Source organism: Ursus maritimus, unplaced genomic scaffold (assembly GCF_017311325.1).
Source record: "Ursus maritimus isolate PB19 unplaced genomic scaffold, ASM1731132v1 scaffold_4, whole genome shotgun sequence".
In the NCBI taxonomy this organism is placed as follows: domain Eukaryota; kingdom Metazoa; phylum Chordata; class Mammalia; order Carnivora; family Ursidae; genus Ursus; species Ursus maritimus.
Genome location: NW_024426552.1, coordinates 1,443,386 through 1,465,345, shown reverse-complemented (window position 1 = coordinate 1,465,345; position 21,960 = coordinate 1,443,386). Strand labels below are relative to the sequence as shown.

At 49.6% G+C, this 21,960-nt stretch overlaps 1 protein-coding gene across 2 annotated transcripts in view; it reads left to right on the top strand.

Annotated features, from left to right (window-relative positions):
- The first annotated feature begins 19,973 nt into the window (after window positions 1-19,973).
- The window catches only part of ADARB1 (adenosine deaminase RNA specific B1), a 79,052-nt gene continuing 77,065 nt past the window's right edge, over window positions 19,974-21,960 (top strand). For both annotated transcript variants that reach the window (XM_008710171.2, XM_008710173.2), the window contains exon 1: window positions 19,974-20,120. The gene's annotated coding sequence lies outside the window, so the exon portion shown is untranslated. The remainder of the gene's footprint in view (window positions 20,121-21,960) is intronic.

Below are 21,960 nucleotides of genomic sequence, written 5' to 3'. Positions count from 1 at the left end.
CAAATCTCATATAAGGTGTTTCAAAACAGATTCCTCTCATGCTTCATAAGAGCCAGCTGTGTCCCCAGCTTTGTGCTCCTGGCGGATGCTCGTAGGTGCGCTGCTGCGATCTGTGTTTCCACGTCTGGCACCTGGGACACCCTCCCGCCCGGCAGCGGCGGCTCTGACAGCGCTCGGCGGGGTGACTGCTGCTGAGGAATGTGGCGCAGAGCATACGTGTGCCCTCAGAGCACACTTTGTGCGGCTGCCGCAGGACGAACTGCAGGGCGTGGCCGGCACCCCGGCCCGGCGTCTGGGTGACAGGTGTGTCACCGGGGCACCTGGCCTGCAGCTCTGGGCTGCAGGTCTGCCTGCCTGCATGTGGGTTTTAACTTTCTTGTATAAATACAAAGAATGCATTTTTGTGTCTATTTTCTTTTGTTCAGGATTGTATCTGAGAGGCTCAGTCTGGTGTGGGGGTTTTCAGTGTTGTGTAAAGTAGTCCACTGTTTGCCCCATCGTCCGTGCACCCACCCTTCTGATGGTGGGTATTTACCATCTGGGGCCATTGAGTACAACCGCGGTGACCATTCTGATACACATGTTTTGATGCAGAAGCACCAGTCTTCCTGGGCTTGGGCCCTCGCTGGGCATACTTGGACGTCCGCGGGCGTTCTGCTCTCTCCACACTCCCCCTGGGACATTGGCTGTCTTCGTCGTTTTGCCTTTTTAATCTTTACTATTCTCGAAGGTGCTCTGTGCTATTTCCCTGTGGTTTTAATTTTTATTCCCCTGATGGCTGATGAGACCAAGCACTTCTTTCATGTGTTTAGTGATCATTTGGACTCCCTCCCTTCCTTCCTTCTTTTAAGATTTTATTTGAGAGAGAGAGAGAGAGAGGGAGAGAGCATGAACAGGAGGGGCAGAGGGAGAGGGAGACTCTCCAGCAGACGCCCCACTGAGCGCTGAGCCCGACACAGGGCTCAATCCCATGACCCTGAGATCATGACCTGAGCCAAAATCAAGAGTCAGATGCTCAACTGACAGAGCCACCCAGACTCCCCTGGACTTTCTTTTGATTGCTGGTTAAAGTGCACAGCTCACGCTTCTGTCCCCAGGGAAGAAAATGGGGATGGGGGTCAGGGCTCTTCTGCCACAGCTCCTGTCACGCCTGCATCTCATCTTAAAAACGAGCAAACCTTTGTTTCCCTTGCAAGCTGAAGAAATTGGCTCATCATTTCTGAGTTCTGTCTCAGGTGTCTTTTCTGGAGTTGCCAGTTTTACTGAGTTTTAAGAAAGGCATGAATACTTGATAGCTACTCTACGCGTGGCCAGTTCCCTGGAGATACGCGTAGGCTTCTGGCAGAGCCTGGCCTTCTCTGTGCTTCTGGAACCCTGTCTAGCGCTCTCCTCCTGCTCCCTGGGCTGCCTGGACGCGGGCCAGGACCAGCTCACAAGCCTGGATCTCAGGTTTATCTCCAACCAGAGCTGCTCCAGGACATACTCCTTCTGTTCTAAATGCAGCTGGGTGGGAATAAGAGGTGAGGGGACCTGGGTCCCCAAATATCTCTTGGTTGGTCTGCCTGGTGTGAGGTGGGGAGGTGGGCAGCCAGCAGTCCTCTGTAGACCCTCATTCTCCCCTCTGCTTGGGGGACACAAGCTTGTGTTTAAGTAGGTGGCCAGGCAGTTTACTGTTGGATGGGGCCACTTTAGGGAGCCAAGGGGCTGCGGTTAGGAATCACCACAGGTGGCATTGTGAACTGCATGTCCTGGGCCCATGGGGTCATGATCCTAGAATTGCCATCCCAAGGGCCCAGAGGATCACCAGGAGTTTGATAGATGAACCGTGAGTTGTATCAGGTCCTGTGTGTCCCTGTGCCACAGACCAGAGGGAACGCTCGGGGGGCCTGTGTGTCCCTGTGCCACAGTCCAGAGGGGGCCCTCGGGGGTCCTGTGTATTTTCTGAACCACAGCCAGATGGAGCCCACAGAGGTCATGGGAAGATCTGGAGTTGGAGGCAGAATGTCTAAGTATTTCTTGCATCATTTTTAATGTTTAGTTTTATTTGTTCATGAAAGAGGGAATCTACTTGCCTTGCTTGAATCCCTTCCCTAGGGCTAGTTGGGGAAATAAGATGTGATAATAGAACTTAAAAATATTTTTTTAAGGATTTTATTTATTCATTTGACAGAGAGAGAGATAGCCAGCGAGAGAGGGAACACAAGCAGGGGGAGTGGGAGAGGAAGAAGCAGGCTCATAGTGGAGGAGCCTGATGTGGGGCTCGATCCCGTAACGCCGGGATCACGCCCTGAGCCGAAGGCAGACGCTTAACCGCTGTGCCAGCCAGGCGCCCCAGAACTTAAAAATATTTTGTAAAATGTTTATTATTCATTTTGTCTTCAACTCTTTCCTTGTCTATCTTTGATGGGTCTTGAAAGGAAGTGCCTCTCGAACGTGGTCTCTTACAACTGGTGTCCTTAATTTTACCGAGGAAGGTGCACGGAATGCATCCCCAGGGTGCTCGGGCGGGGCGGGGTGGCCCGCAGGTCTTGCCTTCGTGGCTCCTGCCCGCCTGGCGTGGGCCTGACTTACTGAGAGGTCTTCAGCATTTGTCACCGTGTGAACGAGCTCCTTGTCTTGACACAGTTGCAGGCTGCCCCGTCAGCTCTTCCTGCCAAGTGCAAAGGTCAGTTTAGCTTAGCCCCTTCATAAATTTTTCAAAGATTTCAAATTGGAAGTCACAATTGGTTTTTACTTTTATAAGCAATCCACTGTTATGATTAGTTGCGTATACATATCACAGATGAGAAGGTGAATGTTTAGTTAGTTAAAAGTACTTTTAAACAGCTGCTGAAGGACTAGAATTCTTTTATAAATTGAGGAAAACCATGTGATCTAACACGGTTGTGGGATGAAGGTTCTTTTTAATGAATGTTAGGGTTAGTAGACATATCCCGCGTACCGGTCAGGTCACCACTTAAAGAGCGAACGCTTGCTTGCCTGACTTGGGCCTGAGAGTGCGGGGAGGCCGTCCTGGTCCCTCCCTTGCAAGGCCTGCAGCCCTTTGGCTGGAGCACAGAGACCAGCGTGAGTAGTAGCGGGAAGGAAGCAGAGTTCATCAGGGATGTCAGGGGGACGCAGGGGCATTGCCGTGCCTGTGGTGGCCTTTTCCATGGAGCGTGACAGCCCCTGGGCGCGTGTCAGGGTGGCGCTGGGTTCAGTCACAGAGGGGCGAGGTGAGGGCATGTGTCCTCCTGTGGGCAGAGGGGCAGTCTGGCCAGTGGGGGCTCCTCACTCACTGGAGAGCTTTGCGTTTGCAGGGTCTTCACGGAGGTCGTGGGGCTGCAGCTGAACATTGTTTTAAAGGTTTGACTGCCCTGAAACAGAATAGACAAAACTGTTTATCATCACTTAATTTTTGTTGATTGGGAGAGTGTCTGGGCAGCTCAGATTTGGTTGCTGTTACCGCCCTCTTAACAGCCAACAGTTACTGATCCTTTTACTCAGTCCTTGGCTGTGCGGTGCATGGCGGGCACTGCTGCTAACCCCAGTTTCTGGGTGGGAAAGTGCGAGGCTCCTGGGGCTGGGGAGCTGGGTTCTCGAGCAGACAGGCTCCCCACTCTGCTCCTCACTCCGGGCATGTAGGTTCCACCGTTGTGTACCGAGGCCAGGACTCGCGGGGAACGGGGCCTGGAGCTCTCCCTCGGAGCAGGAGCATGGAAGCAGGGTGATCTCTGCGAGGCACACTTATTCCAGCTGCACAGCCGCGAACCCGCTCACAGACACGTTTGTGAGGGCCCAGGGGGCATCCAGGCGGCCAGTCATCTGGTGATAGACGATATTGTAAACTTAGTTCTGTTCCCTCCTCCCAGAAATGCAAAAATACATGTTTTTGGATGTTTCATCTCACCTGTTTGTGGTCAGGAGGACGTACCCGCTTTTGTCCTGCTGTCTGGCTGTTGGTCACAGAGTGAGTGGTGCCTGGGGGCCCATGGTCACCTGGGGAACTCCGCGGCACGCAGCTGTCCTTGTTGGGCACTCAGGTGCCAGGGTGGTGGGCAGCCTCTGCGATGGCTCTGGGTGACCCACCTCCTCCCAGGCAGAGCTAGCGCCGGGGCCCACAGAGTTCACAGGGCTTGGACATTCCCACGTGCCGTTCACCTCTGTGTCGTGGTGTTATGGTTGTGACTTCCTGTGAGCACATGTGTTTGACTTCAGTGTGAGTCCGCCCCTTTTCCTGCATCCTTGGGTTTTGAACTTAAATATTCACTATGTAAGTTTAGAGCAGAGATTCTGTTTTTATTTGTATCAGTTAAACCCTCCTGTTCTTGCAGAAGTCGCAGGCCCTTTTTGCTCGCGTCTGTACGTGTGCGAGGGGTGGCTTGCTCTCAAACCCCGTCACGTAGCCCACGGCGTCATGGTGGCGAGCCCGGGAGCCTTGGCCTTGCTTGGGGGTCCAGCATCTCACCCAAGATCTGGGGCAAGGGTGACCACCAAATTAAATGTTAGAGACAAGGACTTCTGCTTTAGGGGGCTTTACTTTATTCTTTTCTGCAGAACCAAAAGCTGAAGAGATACGTGTCTGCTAATTAAGTGGCTTCCTGGAGTGCCTCTTGGTGTCAGGAAGTGTGTGCTGCGTTTTTACTGTGCAGACAGAGCTCTTTGCCTGAGGGTGGGCCCTGGGGAAAGACAAGTGCTTTCTGGGGCTCGGGGTCAGATGGCCTCGCTGTGTGTCCCCATGTCCGCAGGGCGAGCTTCCCTATGGCTAGCTAGTTCTATGTAATAAACAGGACCCGTGTGGGAAGCAGCCTTGGCCGAGGGGAGGGCTCCAGGCAGGACCTGAGCCTGCGCTCTCTGGCGGCAGCTTTGAAGGACACTTCTTGCGTTTCTGAGTTTCTTTTAAGAGATTTTATATTTTATTTGAAAACAAAATACTCTCATTGTGAACTGTGTGTACTTTGCAGAGATGCAAAACAGGAAGAAAGAGGCTCTGTGAGCCTGACTGCCCCACAGCAGATCTTGGTAATGTTCTGTATGTGAGTCTGTTCGCATCTGTTTTCCCGGGCAAGTATATGATTTCTCCCCAAAGCACAGCTGATAGATGGCCGTCACTCTGTGTGTTTCTGCAGGCCTCTTCAGGTCACCGGAACGGGACGTAGCACAGATGGACGTGGACTAACAGCTGGCCTGTGGACAAATGGTTTATATTTTCCCTTTCGCTGCATAAATAGAGATTGTCCTGTGCGTGTTCTGTGTGTGCTGGGAGGACACTGTGCAGAGTAGCAGCGCTGCTGTTTCTTGGCTTTTCTTCCTCTAGGGACAGAGGTAGAGGACGTGGCTCTGTCGGAACGCCATTTCGTCCCATGTTCTTCTCCGTGGCAGCCTGTGCCCGCTGCCCCTCCCCGCTCCCACGGGGGTGGCCTTCCAGCACGCTGGCTTGTCCGTGCCACGCCTGTGTTCAGCGCTAGGCCAGCTGTTTGGGCACATGAGGGTGCCGTGTGTAGGGTACACGGGAAAACCACGGCAGGGTGCGTGCCCAGTGGTGTACGTTCACACTGGCTTCTGTGCGTATGGGATTCCTGTTGGGTGTATGTATGGGATTCCTCTATTATATATGCGGGATTTCTGTTAAATACATAGGACTCCCATACACAAAAATAAACTCCAAATGGATGAAAGACCTCAATGTGAGACAGGAATCCATCAAAATTCTAGAGGAGAACATAGGCAGCAACCTCTACGACATCGGCCAAAGCAACCTTTTTCATGATACATCCCCAAAGGCAAGAGAAACAAAAGATAAAATGAATTTATGGGACTTTATCAAGATTAAAAGTTTCTGCACAGCCAAGGAAACAGTCAGAAAAACTAAGAGGCAGCCCACGGAATGGGAGAAGGATGTACTGTATGGTGACTTACATAATATAATAAAATATCATTAAAAATAAAATAAAATAAAATAAAATAAATAAAAAGTAGCATCTTTGACAAATCAGCTCTTTGGATTTCTACCAGGATCTGATAGAGGTGAATTATGATTCTTAGGTGACATTTGATCATTTGACCAGAGATGCCCAAAATGAATCAAGGGGCTTTGGATACATCTGGCCAGAGTCCTAAATAACAGAGACTACCTGATTAAGTAGAATTGACATATATGATGTCTACCCTGAATAGTTACTTCAGACACAAGTAAATTTCAGGATAGAGATTTCTTGATAGGCCCTGTGGTTCAACTATGGACCCAATGCAGTACCTGTCTCAACACGAACATATATGTCTGTGAACAGTTTAGGCCATCAGTTAAATGAGTAAGGGAAAAAAAAAAACACAAAAAACCTCTTTTACAGAAAGTTCTGGATGATAAGCTGGCATGTATTGAAAATGGTCTATTACCATATTACAGGCCCATTTAAGATGATTGTCAGGGACATTAGAAAAAGTAAATCTTCCAAATAAATCTTCCACTTCCAAGTGATGCTTCCGTTGGAGCATGTTGTTTTCCACTTTTCATGGAAATAGAGATGGTTGGATGCGAGAAGCTGACAGTTATTCAGATAACCAAAGACTTGGAAGAACAGATAAGAAAATTGATATTGTGGGGGAATGGGATAGACCGGTGATGGGTAGTAAGGAGGGCACATATTGCATGGTGCACTGGGTGTTATACACAACTAATGAATCATCGAGCCTTACATCGAAAACCGGGGATGTACTGTATGGTGACTAACATAATATAATAAAAAATCATTATTAATTAAAAAAAAATTAAGGGCAATTATGAGGTAATCTGAATGCAAAAAAAAAATACATAGGACTCCGATATATATGGGATTTCTGTTATATATGGGTTTACATCACTCTTTAATGCACCTTTTTCATTACACCATGGACATGTTAGTACAATGGTACTTCCCTCTTCATAGGACTGATGCGTTTTATCTATTTTCTTTTAGAGTAAAAAATAGTTTTTAAAAAAATTCTGATTTAGGGGCACCAGGATGGCTTAGTCGATTGAGTGTCTGACTCCTGATTTCAGCTCGGGTCGTGATCTCAGGGGTGTGGGATCAAGCCCCGTGTCAGGCTCTGTGCTGCACGTGAAGCCTGCTTGAGATTCTTTCTCTCCTTCACCCCTCCTGTCTCTCTCAGAAGAACCCTGATTTTATATAACTAATATACTGCTCATAACTACTTAATACAGTGAGGGTGTATTACTCTGTCCAGTAGATGAACTCCAGTGTTTTCCTGAGTCCCTGATTGATGAGGGCGCCCTTTCAATTTAACTGACTTTAACAAATGTTGGAGTAATACAGCACGTGCTGTTAGAACATATTCCCACCCGTCAGCACGTGTCAGTTCAGTTAAAGAGCCCTTCTTTCCACCCCTCTTCCCAGGGATGAACACCTTATGGTTTGTGTCTCTCCGCTCTTTGGGCCCCCCACTTGTGTTTGTTAGCTGTTGGGGTGCCTGCGCACAGGGCCTCCCAGGTCTTGGTGTTCGTGAGTTAGGTTTTGGGTTTGTGGTCTTTCTCATCTACGGCTAGGCTTTCTGTGTTTCTTCTGCAGCTTTAGTCTAAACATGATAACGTAAGGAAGACGACGCTTGTAGGGTTGTGACAGAGCCAAGCACTCTGACTGGAGAAACAGAAAGTGTAATCTCTACCCCAGGACTCTTGCCTGGGAAAAGAGCATGTTTAACCAGAACCTCCACTTTCTTTTCACATCTCTGAGCTACGTCAGGTGCCGTAGCCTCTCGTGTCCCGTCCTGTTTGTTTCTTGGATTCTGTTTTGGTTTTGCTGGAGTGCGTCCTTAATCTGTTTCTTTATGGAGAGCATGGCTGAGAGACTTATGGGGTTCTTGTGTGCAGTTATTGTTTTCCCACACTTGATGGATCCTTTGGCAAGACCCAGAACTCCAGGTTCTTATCATCTTCCCTTCAAACTCTGCATTTCCTGTCATTGTCCACAGTCTGGTGTTGCTGAGGAGAAGTCAGGTGTCAGCTTGATTCTCATTCTTCACAGGTCAGTGTCTTCTGCTCTCCCCTGCGCCCCAGTGCTGATGATTGGATGTAGAATTTCCCTGTGCTCTGATCTGCTTCTCTTCCAAGACCGAGTGGCCATGTTTGGCTCCCCGCTTTGGGAAGCCCCACACCGTCTCTGGAGGGGAGTTCTCAGGCTCAGCCTGGAAGTGAGAGGACTGCCCCGTGGCTCCTTACTCTTGGGAGACCCCTCCCCCAGCTGTCCTGTGCTGTAGTTCCCACTACTCCTTCAGGTCAACCTGACTGCATCTGCTTGATGCCTTACCCACTTACTGGAGTTCCCTTGTCTGCTGCTGAGCCTGCTTCGTGGTGTTTCAGTCCTATTATGGTCCATTGCCAAGAAGTACCTTTTCTGCCATTTTGATGGGGTTTGGGAAGAGAAGAAAGAAGATACGTTCTTTTTCACCATCTTCAATTAAAAGCCTTTTCATCTTTTTTTTTTAAGAGAGGGAGTGGGGGGAGGGGCAGAGGGTGAGAGTCCCAAGCAGACTCCACGCTCAGCACAGAGCCCGACATGGGGCTCCATCTCACGACCCCAAGACTGTGACCTGAGCTGAAATCAAGAGTCGGATGCTTAATGGGCTGAGCCACCCAGGTGACCCCAGAACTTTTTTAGATCGCTCTTAATGGCAAGACTCTATACCTTGAATATCTTTAACAATGGTGGTTCTTTCTTTCTAGTGGAGAAATTGCTCAACATTCTCAAAGAATTGGGAAGAGATTAAATGAGCCAGCTCCAGTACATTTGTCAGCAGCAGTATAAATTCTTTATGAGCTATGTTACACTTTTTACCTGTCATTTTATATTACGTAAGAGCAGTCCATAAACTTCAACATAGCTGGGCAACTGTGTCGTACTTACCTTGTAGAGCGTGGCAAGTCAGAGTTCACGCAAGTCAGAGTCAGAAGGTTGCCAATAAATGAAGTGTCACTGGCTTATCGAAATTGGGGGGGTTCTATCTGTTTTGAAACGAGCTTGGAAATGATTCATGATACTGATAAATTTAGTTATTGAAAAATTATGGTTAAAAACCTGATAAAATTTTCATCACTGTGTACACAAATAGCCCATATTAAACTGATGTGAAATGATAAAGCAAAATTAACATTATAGTGATAGAAACAAGAATGGTTGTAGTTGAAGTCCATGATAAATTGGGGCTGACATGGATGGCGACTACGGGCGTGTGGCCCTCTGCCGCTGTGTGCGGGAACTACGCCGCTCAGAACTGAATTAGAGCCCTGTAAGCACTAGTAACGCTTCGGGTGTGGGTTACGAATTCCACTGTTAGTGCCCCTAACACGTCCCTCTATGGGTTACCGTTGACGAGCCATAGTTGTATTGAAAAAAGAAGGGCCGTGAAATGTTGTTGGTTAAATGCCAAAGAGAAGACTGAGTCAGTTCAGTTTGGGAGGGTGACTTTGTCTGCCAGAGGTCCTTCTGAGCACCTCATTAAAGCTGTAGACATCGTCGTTAGAAAGATGCACGTGGGCTTAGAAACATACCGTTTTGTGTTTTGCCTTTTTCATGGACGTGAAGCCTTGAGGAACACCTGCTGTATCTACACGTGTGAAGTGGCTGCTTCTCTGTCCCGGGGCCTCACCCAGCAGCGGCCCCGTACGTGCACGGGGAGCCAGCAAAGGCCGCACAGGCTGGGGGTCTCCGCCAAGCTCTTCGTCCCTGCTCCGGTGACATAGGAGGGACACCGTTCCCCGCTGTTGCCAGCTCTGTTGCCATTGCTCCTCCCAAGGGAAGGAATGTGCAGGGACGTCTGTGTACTTGTCTATTTTCATGATTGGCAAAAAAAAGTTTTCGTTTTATCAGCTTTATTTTTTCTCTGTGTTTTCAGTTTTTTCACAGTTGGATCATATTTTTTGAGAAAAGTATCAGGTTCGTTGTACTAGGGGAGATTTAGGAAAAACCAGTTTAGATTATCGAAGACTCTAAATTAAAGCACTCTTAAAACAAACAAACAACCTTTTACTTAAATTCCAGAAAGTTAACATTAAAGCACTCCTGAATAGAAATGTCATGTTCCACATGCCACGTGCTTTTATCTTCATTCTTTTTTGTTACTTATTTTCTCTACAAGATCACTTCCCTTCTTCTGAAACGTATCCTTTAGGGTTTCTTCCAAACAAGGGTCAACTGGTGGCTGACCATCTCAGGTGTGATTTGCCAGGGAAACATCTCCGTTTGTTCTCATTGTGAAAAGATGTTAGGTGGGTCTGTGGTTTCAGACTCAGCCTTTCTCTCCGTCCAGCTGAGAACTGCCCTCCCCACTGGCTGTCTGGGGAGCCAGCTCTGCCTGCCTGCTGCTCCTGACCTGTCTGGGCTGAGAATTATGTTGGTTTCCTCTGCATGGGGCCAGTTGGGTGTCTTGGATCTGCCCCCCTCTCTGTCCCTCTTCTGCATTCTGGTCACTTCTTCAGCTTTCTCTCCCGGTTTACTCATCTTCTCTTTGTGTCTAATAGGATGTTAAAACCAACCATCAAGTTCTTAATTTTAGTAATTTTAGTTTTATTTATAGATGGTTTATTCTTTTCCAAGTCTGATTGGTTATTTTTTGTTTTCCTGTTTCCCATCTATTTCTGTTTTTAGAGAGCGTGCATGTGAGCGTGAGTGGGGAAGGGCAGAGGGAGAGTCCCAAGCAGACTCCCTGCTGAGCACGGAGCAGGAGGATGCAGGGCTCCATCCCAGGACCCTGAGATCATGACCTGAGCTGAAATCAGGAGTCAGCCGCTTAACCGACTATGCCACCCAGGCTCCCCCCATTTTATTTTTATTACTTAACCAGTTACTGTATGTATGGTGTGCTTGACAGGTCTGCCACATCTGAAGGTCGGTTTCTTGTGTCTCTTGTTCATGCTGTTATCCCTCAGTCCTTGCTTCCTTGTGGGATTATCTTTTTCACTGTCAGCTGCTTATTTTCCTTGGAAAACCACTTGTATGAATTCTTTGAGGCCTCAGATGATGGTGCGTATTTCCGAAGAGGATTTTCTTTTGCTTCTGCCGAATGTCTGAGTACCACTGGTTCAGGAAAACTTCTTACTCAAGTCCTTTTGGGTACATCTTGGGGCATCTGGGTGGTGTGATTTGGGGCTTGGGAGATTGGCTTAGGACAACACCTGACCAGAGACCTTTTGTTCCTTGCTTTGTATACCAAAGAGAGTAGTAGCCGCAATTTTCTGCCTAAAAACTTACATTTACTATGCCTTATATAAGAGCAAGAAGATCTATTTGAGAGATTCCTATAAAAAATATTAAAAGGTTTTTTTTTATTTAGACAGTTCATCTCCTTGCAATGGATAATATTACACAAACTTTTAGTGTTTGACAAATAACCTCACAGAGTACTTTTAAATTATAATGTTACTTAACTACAGACATCACATTTGTTTGACTTTGAATTAAGATCTTCTGGAAATGTGTGTGCTTGACACTAATCTGATGAAGGGAGTTGAGAACGTCACAGGTTAGGTAGCATATAGGTGCACGGTGAGCAAAGAGGCTGGCAGCTGTGCTCGTTAGTTACACAGGTCCTTTGGGAAGCCTGGGGTGATGGATCTTTCTAGACCTTGAAGTCTGTTGGGGGTCTTGGAGCCGCCCATGTGCCCGGGGCTGTAGTGTGGGGCTGCCTGCGGCCCTCCGTGCTCTGCCGACCGGTCTACATCCTCCATCACAGAAAGTCTCTCAAAATAATCTTTCCTTTCACTCTCCTTTTCTTACTTGGCTTTGTCTTTTAGTCTGTGGAGAGATTTTTGTTTTTCTTGACCTGTTTTGGTGTAATCCAGTCTGAGTCTCCTATGGGAGAAGGTGGGTCAACCAGCGCCTCTGTGGCCTTGTGTTCCCCACATCCGCGTGTGCACTGCAGGCACGGGGGAGCCTCAGCTCATGGCTCTCATGCTCCACCGGGCTTTGGAGTTTGAAAGGCTCCTCTGTTGGTCTTATTTGTTTGCTAGGAATGACTGGCGAAATTAGTCCTCATTTTTATGAAAAATCACTCCCTAAAAGCAAGGGGGAAAGTCATAATAAAAATAACGTGGCTGGTCATCTCTTTCAGTGTAGGAGCTCTCTGACACGAGTAACCCCGTTAATCATGGGGGACAAAGGCCTCAAGTCCTGCCCGTAAGGGGTGTCGACTAATAATACACTGTATGTAACTAAATTGAATTAAAAAAAAAAAAAGGAGGTGTCGACTCCTGATAGGCAGACCTCCACTTCCTGATGCCTGAGGACACAAGCCCACCTGCAGTGCGGTGGCCAAGGACCAGGTCAGGAAGCCCTGTCTGAGGCCCTGCTTCCACACCGGCGTGCTCCCCTGTAGCAGAGGCCCCTCTCCTGGCCTGTTGGCCTCTCTGGGTTGTTTTGACGTAGGTGGCCAAAGGGTGGACAGTTGTCCTGAAGGGAGCAGGTGCCAAGGACAGGGAGGGCTCAGAGCTCCTCCCACATCCTTCCTCTTCTGGGCTGGAATGATAAAGGTGCTGCGTGCCGCACCCGGGGTCACACGCCCTGCTTGACCTGAGTGCAGGAGAGCAGGTGCAGAGCTGTGCTCACGAGCGCTCCCCCCCTCCTCCCTCTGTCTCTGTCTCCACCCCCAGGTGCCTTCTCTCTGTGCAGATGCAGAGCTCCTGCCTAGCGTTGGGAGCATTGGGTCCCTCTGGGAATGATTATACAACAGTAAAGTGTAGCTGGATGGGGAGAACTCCCTGGCCTATTTAATGAGTTGTTTTAATGTTTGCAGCAAGCTTTAATTTCCCATAAAACATTAGATTATTCAGAGTTTTAAAAAGTAATGTTTTCCCTCAGGTCACAAAATATTTTCAATAGTGTTTACTAATTGACCTCAAAAAATAAGATGAAGGTTTTTTTTTTTTTAAGTTTTTATTTATTTATTTGACAGAGAGACAGTAAGAGAGGGAACACAGCAGGGGGAGTGGGAGAGGGAGAAGCAGGCTCCCTGCTGAGCAGGGAGCCCGATGTGGGGCTTGATCCCAGGACCCTGGGATCATGATCTGAGCTGAAGACAGATGACGCTTAACGATTGAGCCACCCAGGCGCCCCAAGATGAGGGGTTTTAAAATATAAAACAAAGTAGTCTTTTTAAAAGCCAGCTTTCTTGGGGTATAATTGACATGCCAGAACACGGCACGTGTTTTAACATGTGCAACTTGATAAATTTTGAGACACCGGTGAGACTGTTGCCACAGTGAAGATGGCGAACGCGCCCATCGCCTCTGAAGGTCCCCTGCCCCCCCCCCCACTCCCGACAACCACTCCTGTCCTTGCTGTCACGATAGATCCCTTTGCATTTCTAGAGTTTTATATAAATGGGGTCAGATAGTAGGTACTTCTTTGGTCTGGCTTGTTTCACTCGCCGTTATTACTTAGAGATTCATCTGTGCTGTGTCTACCATGGTTCATTCTAATGAGGCAAAATATGTTATTCTTACTTGCTAAGAAAATGGAATATATTGACTTCAGTAAGTAGAAGAGACGACAGAGTCCATTTTGGTTGTTCTGTGAAGACCAAAATGCTGGGGAAATAGAATGAAGAGCAACAGGGGCTTCATTGTCTAAGTGGTGGTCCCAGTGTTGAGGCTTCCAGACTGAGGCAGACCCCACGGTCTGCACGGGGGTAGAGCACGTGTCCTCCAACTGAGCTGGACCCTGTTCAGGAGCAGGGAAGAGGTTGTGGTTCTCCAGTGTCACAACAGAATGTGCTGTGCAAACTACTTCCTAAATGGAATTTAAATAATATTAAAAAATGTTAAATTAAACCAGGACCTCTGGACTAGGGCGCTATTTCCTCCTGCATTTCTCTTCCTTACTAGAAACCAGTGAAACGGGGACCTGCGCCCTCCTCCCAGCCTCTTCATTAAGCGCTGAGCTCCTGACGGTTCGCTCGCGGCGAGTTCGCTCTGTGGATTTAGTCTCCTACGGCAACGTTCTTGCATCTTAAGTGTCCGTTATTTCTTTACCATGTAGAGATCTTACCCCTCCCTGTAGTAGTAGTTCCTAACACAGAATTGACTTTATCCTTCTGAAACGTCAGGTAGCCAGGGAAGGTTTGGTCATTGTTGATGTTGAAATATCAATGACTATAGTTAATATACTTTGAATGTTTTTATAGTTCAGGACAATTGAAAAACAACTATCTTATTTCCTCTTTTCTTTCGATTTTCTCATGTTGGTTATTGAAAATTCCATCCACCCCTTTGAGTCAGGATCCTCAGAGTCGCCTGCCGGTGGTGCTAGCCCTGCTATCACCCCTCTGTCCCTGGCTGTCCTCCCAGCCTCCAGCTTCAGCCCTCCAGCCATGGCCCACAGGGCCAGCAGAGCCATCTTTCTGAAGACAGACTGGATCGCTCTTGCCAAAGTGAGTGTTCAGTGCCCTCTGCCGAGGGGCCTCCCACCCTCCTCCTCACCAGAAGCATCTTGACAGGCCCTCTGTGCTCCTCTCTGTGGAGAAGCATTGCTGTGTCCTTTGGAGCCCCGGGCTCATGACTCAGGCCCCACTTGTGGCCCTGCTCTCTGTTCCCACCGCTTCCGGTCCTTCTCTTGGGGGTACTGATTCTTAGGACTGACTAAGCACTTAAAATCAAACACACTGTCAAAAATCAGGAGGAGTGCTTCTCTGTCTTCGACCCTTCCGTTGCCTGCTTGTTTACCTCACTTGTCCTGAGCATCTCAAGCCTTTGTATCTTGAACTAATTGGTGTCTCGAAACATCAGAGAATCTACCCAGTTGAACAACTCTGTTTAACTGTATACTCATGTATCTATGAGGTAGAAAATGAGAGTACTTATTTTTTGGCAGAGCAAAGCCCTAATTTCCACGGTCTAATTAAATTATGATGATAAATATCACTTTAAAAGAAAATGCGATGGTTTTATTTAATCAGTACAGCTATTAGTGGCACAGCAAATCCATTGAGTGCTGAGTGATACGTGTATTTTTTTAAAGATTTTATTCGTTTATTTGACAGAGAGAGAGAGCGAGCACACAAGCAGGGGGAGCGGCAGAGGGAGAGGGAGAAGCAGACTCCACGCTGAGCAGGGGGCCCGACATGGGGCTCGATCCCAGGACCCTGGGGTCATGACCCAAGCTGAAGGCAGATGCTTCACCGACTGAGCCCCCCAGATGCCCTGATATGTGTATTGTAACAGGACTAGTCCTGTACCTGCTATTGGCACTGGGCACATAAACCCTGTGTGAGCTATGTTTCATCAGCACCGCCATGACGTTTGAATTTCGTTTTGTCAGCAGGTAGCTGGATACACACCTGTTGTAGAGACACTTCCGTCTCGGCTGATTCGGGGTCGCCTGTTTCCAGGGAGGCCCGGGAGCAGTCACTGGGTGGAGGCTCCAGAGAGGCAGCGTGTGGGGTGCGCTGGGCCGCTGCCCTGGAGTGTGGCAGGAGCTGGAGGCCGCAGAGCCGCNGCAGTGGTGGTCCCCCACTACCTCCACTCCTTCCAGGTTCTTGGGTCACCTCAGGCCCCGCCTGTTTCCTGGGGTGGGTTGCAGCAGTTGAGAAGCGTGCTGTTTGCAACTCAGCCCTGCTTTGCTAACTCGCTCCTTGCCTAGAAGGCACGTCTCCCTGTGCTTCTCCCTCCTTTGTTTCTGCGGGAAGCGTGAGACCTGTTGCTGCCTCCCCGACCCTACCCCAGGCTTGTAGACTTGGCACCACTGGCGCAGTACCTCCCGCCCTTCCTGCTGCAGGGAGTTGGCGGTGTCAGTCACTTGTTGCGTGGCAGTGACGCCCTGGCCACGGCTTGGTTCCGTCGTGGCGGACCGTCCTCTGTAAGAACGGTGGTCACCGTTGGCCGTTTCTGGGTCCCCTTGCCCGGTTGTTTCCTCGTGCACGTTTGCCGCGAGTTAGATCGTTCCTACAGAGAGCGCGTGTGTGAAAGGATGATTTTCCTACGTGTTCCTGTCACCGTCACCCAGGACCATAGACAGAACATAGACATTGTGAGTCAGAGCCTCCCTCGTGCTGCTCAACGGTGGCCTCCCCGCACACCGCCTGCTGCCTGCGCTCCGGCGCGCACGGCCCTGCTCCCCCGTCTGGCCACGGAAGCCCACGTCCCTACGCGGTCAGACTCCGCGTCGCCTGTGGCTGAACTTCACGTCAGTGGCGTCATGGGTGTATTCCACGCCTGTCTCGGTTTATTAGTGTGGCAGGTTACGTTAGATGATTTCCATACACTGACGCATTTTTACATTCCAGAGTAAATCCAACTGGATCATATATCAGCTTTTAAAAACGTTGCTGGATTGAGTTTGCTGACGTTTTCTTTAGGATTTTTACATCTGCATTCATGAGTCAGTTTGGCTGATACTTTGTACATGATTTTTGTTTCCCAATTCTTGTTCTTTGTAGTTTAGTCAGAATTTTCTATTTCTTCCAGAGTCAGTTTTGATAAATTGTATTTTTCTTAGAATTTGCTCATTGTACCTAAGTTTACAAATTTTAAAAAAATTTTTTAAATTTTTTATAAAGATTTTATTTATTTATTTGACAGAGAGGGGCAGCGAGAGAGGGACCACAAGCAGGGGGAGTGGGAGAGGAAGAAGCAGGCTCCCAGCGGAGGAGCCTGATGTGGGACTCGATCCCAGAACGCCGGGATCAGGCCCTGAGCTGAAGGCAGACGCTTAACGACTGAGCCAACCAGGCGCCCCTAAGTTTACAAAATTTTTGAAGTAAAGTTCCTAATACCCCCTTATTATATTTTTAATGTTGTGAGAATTTGGAGTGATAATTCTGTTCTGGAATCTCTTGTTGCCTAACATACCCCCCCCCCCAATAAAGCACAACTTAGTGGCCTGAACAACCACCATTTGATTTTGCTGGTGATCTTGTAGGGCAGGGACTGGGGCAGGGCTTGTCTGTGCTCCATGGGACTGGGACCTCAGCAGGGGTCCCTCGGGTGACTGGAGGTGGCATGTGTCTGCAGCATCAGGCCCAGCGGTCAGCTGGGTTTTGTAGTTCTTGCCAGCATCTTGTACATTTTGTCTGAGGACAAGGTGGGCACCTGCCTGGGGCTGACCCGGACCCTGCCTCTCTGCGTGGACTCACAGCTGGGTGGTCTCAGCTGGGACCGGCTTCCTGCAGAGAGAGTCTTCTGAGATGGCAGCCCCTGAAGGCGTGGGCCCGGCACGCGGTGACTCTTCTGCACCCAACCCTCCATGGCAGACCCAGAGCCTGCTGAGACTCTCAGGGATGCCTTGAAAGGACCACTTCACTCGGTGGCAGGGGTGTCATGTAAGGGTGGGCACCCGGCTCTCCACTGTTTCCAGAGCAGGCTGATGTGGGCCTTTTCTCCCTTCTCTGTGTGTTGGGATTAGCCTGGCGGGTGTCTGTCTTTGTGTGCCTGCTAGTATGTGTGATTAATGCGGGGTTAATTTCTTCCCTTTTTCCCCTCCTATTTTCTTTGGGCTAGTTTTGTTGTCCTTGTACTGACTTACTGAGGTGGGGATTCATTGATTCCCCCCCCTTTTTTTTAATGAGTTCAAAATCGGCAGTTTTTTTTTTTTTTTAAAGATTTTATTTATTTATTTATTTATTTGACAGAGACAGCCAGCGAGAGAGGGAACACAGCAGGGGGAGTGGGAGAGGAAGAAGCAGGCTCATAGCGGAGGAGCCTGATGTGGGGCTCGATCCCAGAACGCCAGGATCACGCCCTGAGCCGAAAGCAGACGCTTAACGACTGCGCCACCCAGGCGCCCCTTTTTCCCCCTTTTCTAAAAGTGCGAGCGTTAGGCTACACATTTCCCTCAGCGTGCTGCCTTATCTGCATGCCACACATTTCCATATGTAATCTCTTTTGTTTTTAAGTTTTAATGTTATCTGGTTTCTGCTGTGATTATTTCCTTTTATCTGTGGATTACTTAGAAGAGTACTGCCTAACTTCCAAACGTACAGACTTTTCTAGTTACCCTTTGGTTGTTAGTCCCTGGGTGTGTGGCGTTGTGGATGGGCGTGAGCTCTGCCCAGCCACCCCTGTTGGCTGTTGGCTGGCTGCTTCCCAGAGCGTCTGTTAGGGACGGAGGCTTCTGTGTGTCTGCTCGGTGGTGTGTTCCTGGCGCTGCTCCCGCTCTCTGTCAGCTGCTGTCCTCTACTACCCCATGACAGCAGCCTTCTCTGTCTTTGCCCACCTTCTGTCGCGCTCATGCTGTGACTTCCACTGTCACTGGGCCAAGCTCTCTGTGTCCGCGACACCATTCAGTCCTCGTGGTACCGTACGTGGCCCGTCCTCCACGTGACTGTGCCAGGACCCGGGGGCTGCACCGCCCCTGGAGGCACTGCTGTGCAGCTGCAAGGCCCCCTCTTGCAGTCCGAACCCACAACCCTATAGTCCCCTGGGTGTATGGCAGCTCCCATCACCCGAGTCTGGTTCTTCCTGTTTAGTTGTTGCAGTTTTGCAGAACCCATCCCACGTGAGTCCGGCTCCCCTGGGGCAGCTACGCGGGGCTGTCCTGGGTATGGTCCCTCCAGCAGATGTCAGGGCTCAGACTTCCCCTCACTCTGGGCCAGCGGGTGGCAGTGTGGGCACTAGAACCCCGTTCTGTGAGTCGTGGTCATGTTCTTCCTGCTGTTTCCCTCTCTCTGTGCCATCTGTGGACCTTGGTTGGTACAGTGATGTTTGACCTCTTTCCCACGTCATCCTTCCTTTTCCTTGGCTTGCAGGAGGCTCTGGGTCCTGGTCTTCATTCTTTGTTAAGGGGTCTCACTGTCTCTCCTGCACACCCTCCAACCAGGGCAGGAGCTGCCGACAAGATTACTGATCAGGTGGGGGTGGCGTTGAGGAATGGGGGGGGGGCCACGGCAGCACCACTTCCTTCATTCTCCTCTTCTGGGTGTGGAATTAGGACCAGTGGGGCGCTAGTAGGATCAGTGCCTGTGTGCACAGACCTGTGTGCTTGGCCCAGAAGCCTCTGTGCTGGACAGGACAGCTGTGTGACCTGTAATCCCAGGCTAATAGGCCATTGTCGTCAGTCCTGGTTAGACCGGGTGACGGCAGCATAGGACATGAGGACCGTGTCTTAGACCTGTCCTCGCGGGCCTGCTGACACACATTACAGATGAACTGAAGCGAGTTACAGCTGAGAGATGTGGAGGGGCTTAGAGACTGGTCACTTCTAACCCCTGAGGACCCACAGCTGGGGCGGGTGGCCCCAAGGGTCATGGTGCCTGGACTGAGTCTGCACAGTCAGGGACCCCTCCATGTTCAGAGGTGCACCTGTCTACACTCATTGCCAGTCTTCTGGCCGCCCGCTCAGGGACCCACTCGTTCCTCCCCTGTAGATGCTAGCTAGCAGCTCTGCACTGGAGAAGTCCCACTCTAGACTTTGCCTTCACGTGGGTACTGGTTTGTTTTCTAAAAGAAAATGTTAACATTGCATATTTAGGTTTTGTCAGTATATAAGCACGCTGAAACACTCTCTTTAATGAGTTGTGAGTTGAAAACATTTTTATGCTGAGAGGAAGTGGCATGGAGATGTTCCACACAGTCTGCCTGCAGACACACGCATGGACTGTAGCTTCTAAGCCCGGGCGGAAAGGGCAGGAGGGGCCTGCATCCGCGCATTTCTGATGTCTGTCTGTACTCACGCACCCGTGTGCATGTGGCATTCTATCTTACTGAAGATGGTAGGTGCACAGGATTTCACTGGAGGCCCCATTCCTCAGCATGTGGGCTGGTGCATGTTTGCACTCCTGTGTTGGTGCGCAGAGATCCGACGGTGAGTGTGCGTGTGCACCTGCCTCTTGTGACCGTTGGGGTGAAGGTGTGACTCATTATTGTGTATCTGCTTTAGAAAAGCATAAGAGTACATTAAAAATGATTTACGCTTGTATTTAGAAAGAGGATTTTTAATTATTTATTATTAGAATTCACATCTGAAGTGTGAAAAGGCAAAGTAATTGGATCTTTCTGTTACACAGAGTGAAGTCTCTCCAGCTGGGCATGGCGAGCTTATGGAGCGACTGAAGGAGACGTGCTGAGTGCGCGCATGCCCTCGGGGTCGCTCAGCCCTGCCTGTACCCAGGGAAGCTCTACCCAGGGTCTGAGCGAACATCGACGCTAAACAAATCTAAAGGTAAGGTAAAAACCTGCAAAAATCTGCTAACATTTGACTGATTAAAAAATACCTTTTGCTTGATGTAAACTGTTTAGTTAAGGCTGTTTGCCTTTTCAAGTGTCTTATTAGTGACTTCCAGCATAGATTGTTGGTTACTGTTAATTCTCTCATAATCACATGGGCCCGGACTCCTTGCAGGAGCCGCCACGGCTCCAGGTCGGTGCGCTGCTGCCCTCCAGCGGCTGTGTGTCCAAGTGCTGCCCCGGCCTCCCGTCTCCGCCGTGCGCAGTAGTGCCTCGCTCCAGGCGCTGAGCTAGGCTTGCTGTAAAGCATTTACTGTACGTTAGTTCCTTTGAGGTGATTAAAAGAAAATTTATTTAGTACTTAATTGTTTGGTGACTATTACATGATTCAGCGTCTGCTTTTGAGGGGAGTCGAGGCAAATTTAAAGTCCCGGTAAAGTTAGTACCGTATAAAATTAATTTATGGCCTGTGGAGTGACTAATTCAAGAAAGTTGAATTTTAAATATTCAAGGAAGTGTTGTCGTGGGGAAGAAGTATGAGGAAGTAGTCGGCAGAGGGCCGCTTGTGCTCATTCACCCGTTCTGGAGACGCTGACCCGTGCCCAGTGTCTTGGGCAGCCGTGGAAGGAGCAGGCGCGGAGCTCGCGGTGCGGGAGGGGATGCCCGCCATCTCCGGGGAGTTCAGGTGCGCCCACATCTGCTGGGCATTTCCAAGTCTGTACGTGTCAGGAACGTAAGGAGACAAGCTCCCGGGGAGACCTTTAAAGGAGGGTTTGCTCGATCTTTAACCAGTGCCCCCCACCCTCCTTCTGCCACAGGAGCCCTGAGAGTACGGAAAGGGTGAAATTAAGGTTATTTACGTTTGCCATGCCAGTGGGTGGGCTTTCCTGCCCCGGCCCTTCTGTTAGCCCGTTAGTGGTATGAAATCAGTGTCTCTGTAACTAGAGTGTATTCAAAGGTGGTGAGCGGTGCCGAGCCGGCTGAGCCTGTAAGAGACACTGTTCGTGTCGCTGGGTGCCGTGCAGTCCGTGACCACCTGTGCCTCGTGCCGTGGTGGTGAGCGGCTGCATTCACTGGGCCCTGTACACGAAATGGCAACCATTTTTATCTCATGCAAGCATGCACTGGGGAGGTGGATTATTTATAGTCCTGTGTAGAAATAAATTGTCCTTAAAGGCGTACACACAACAATGAGCTCCAAAGCATGTGCGGGAAGGCGGAAGCAAAGTCCGAGCGGTTACAGAGACAGCGACGCAGGAACCGCCCTCCTTCCACTGGCTCTCCCTCAGTAGGTGCTCTAGCCGCACGGTGGAGATTTTGTACTTCTCTCATAACATGAAAGCTAATTTTGACAACACATACTCTGATGTATGATAACTTTCCTTTTTCAGGGTGGTTTGGAAAAGAAAAGTGAGCACGAAAGCTTTTGGCTTAAACGAGTCTTCGCTGGGGAGCGCCCTCACCGGTAGGCGCGCTCTGCCCTGCCGCTTGTCCAGAGCCCGTCGGGGCCTGGCGGTCCCGCCGCGTCCTGCTTCACATTTAGCTCCACGCAGGCTCACTGCTTTTGCCTTCCTTAAAGAGACGAAGCTGTTTCTTATGGGTTTAAAATTTTAAAAAAGATTTTATGTATTTATTTATTTGACAGAGAGAGCGAGCACAAGCAGGCAGAGTGGGGGGGGGCAGAGGGAGAGGGAGACGCAGGCTCCCCGCTGAGCAAGGAGCCCGATGTGGGGCTCGATCCCAGGACCCCGAGATCATGACCTGAGCCGAAGCAGACGCTTCACCGACAGAGCCACCCAGGTGCCCCTGTTTCTCGTGTCTTAACACGTGAGAAT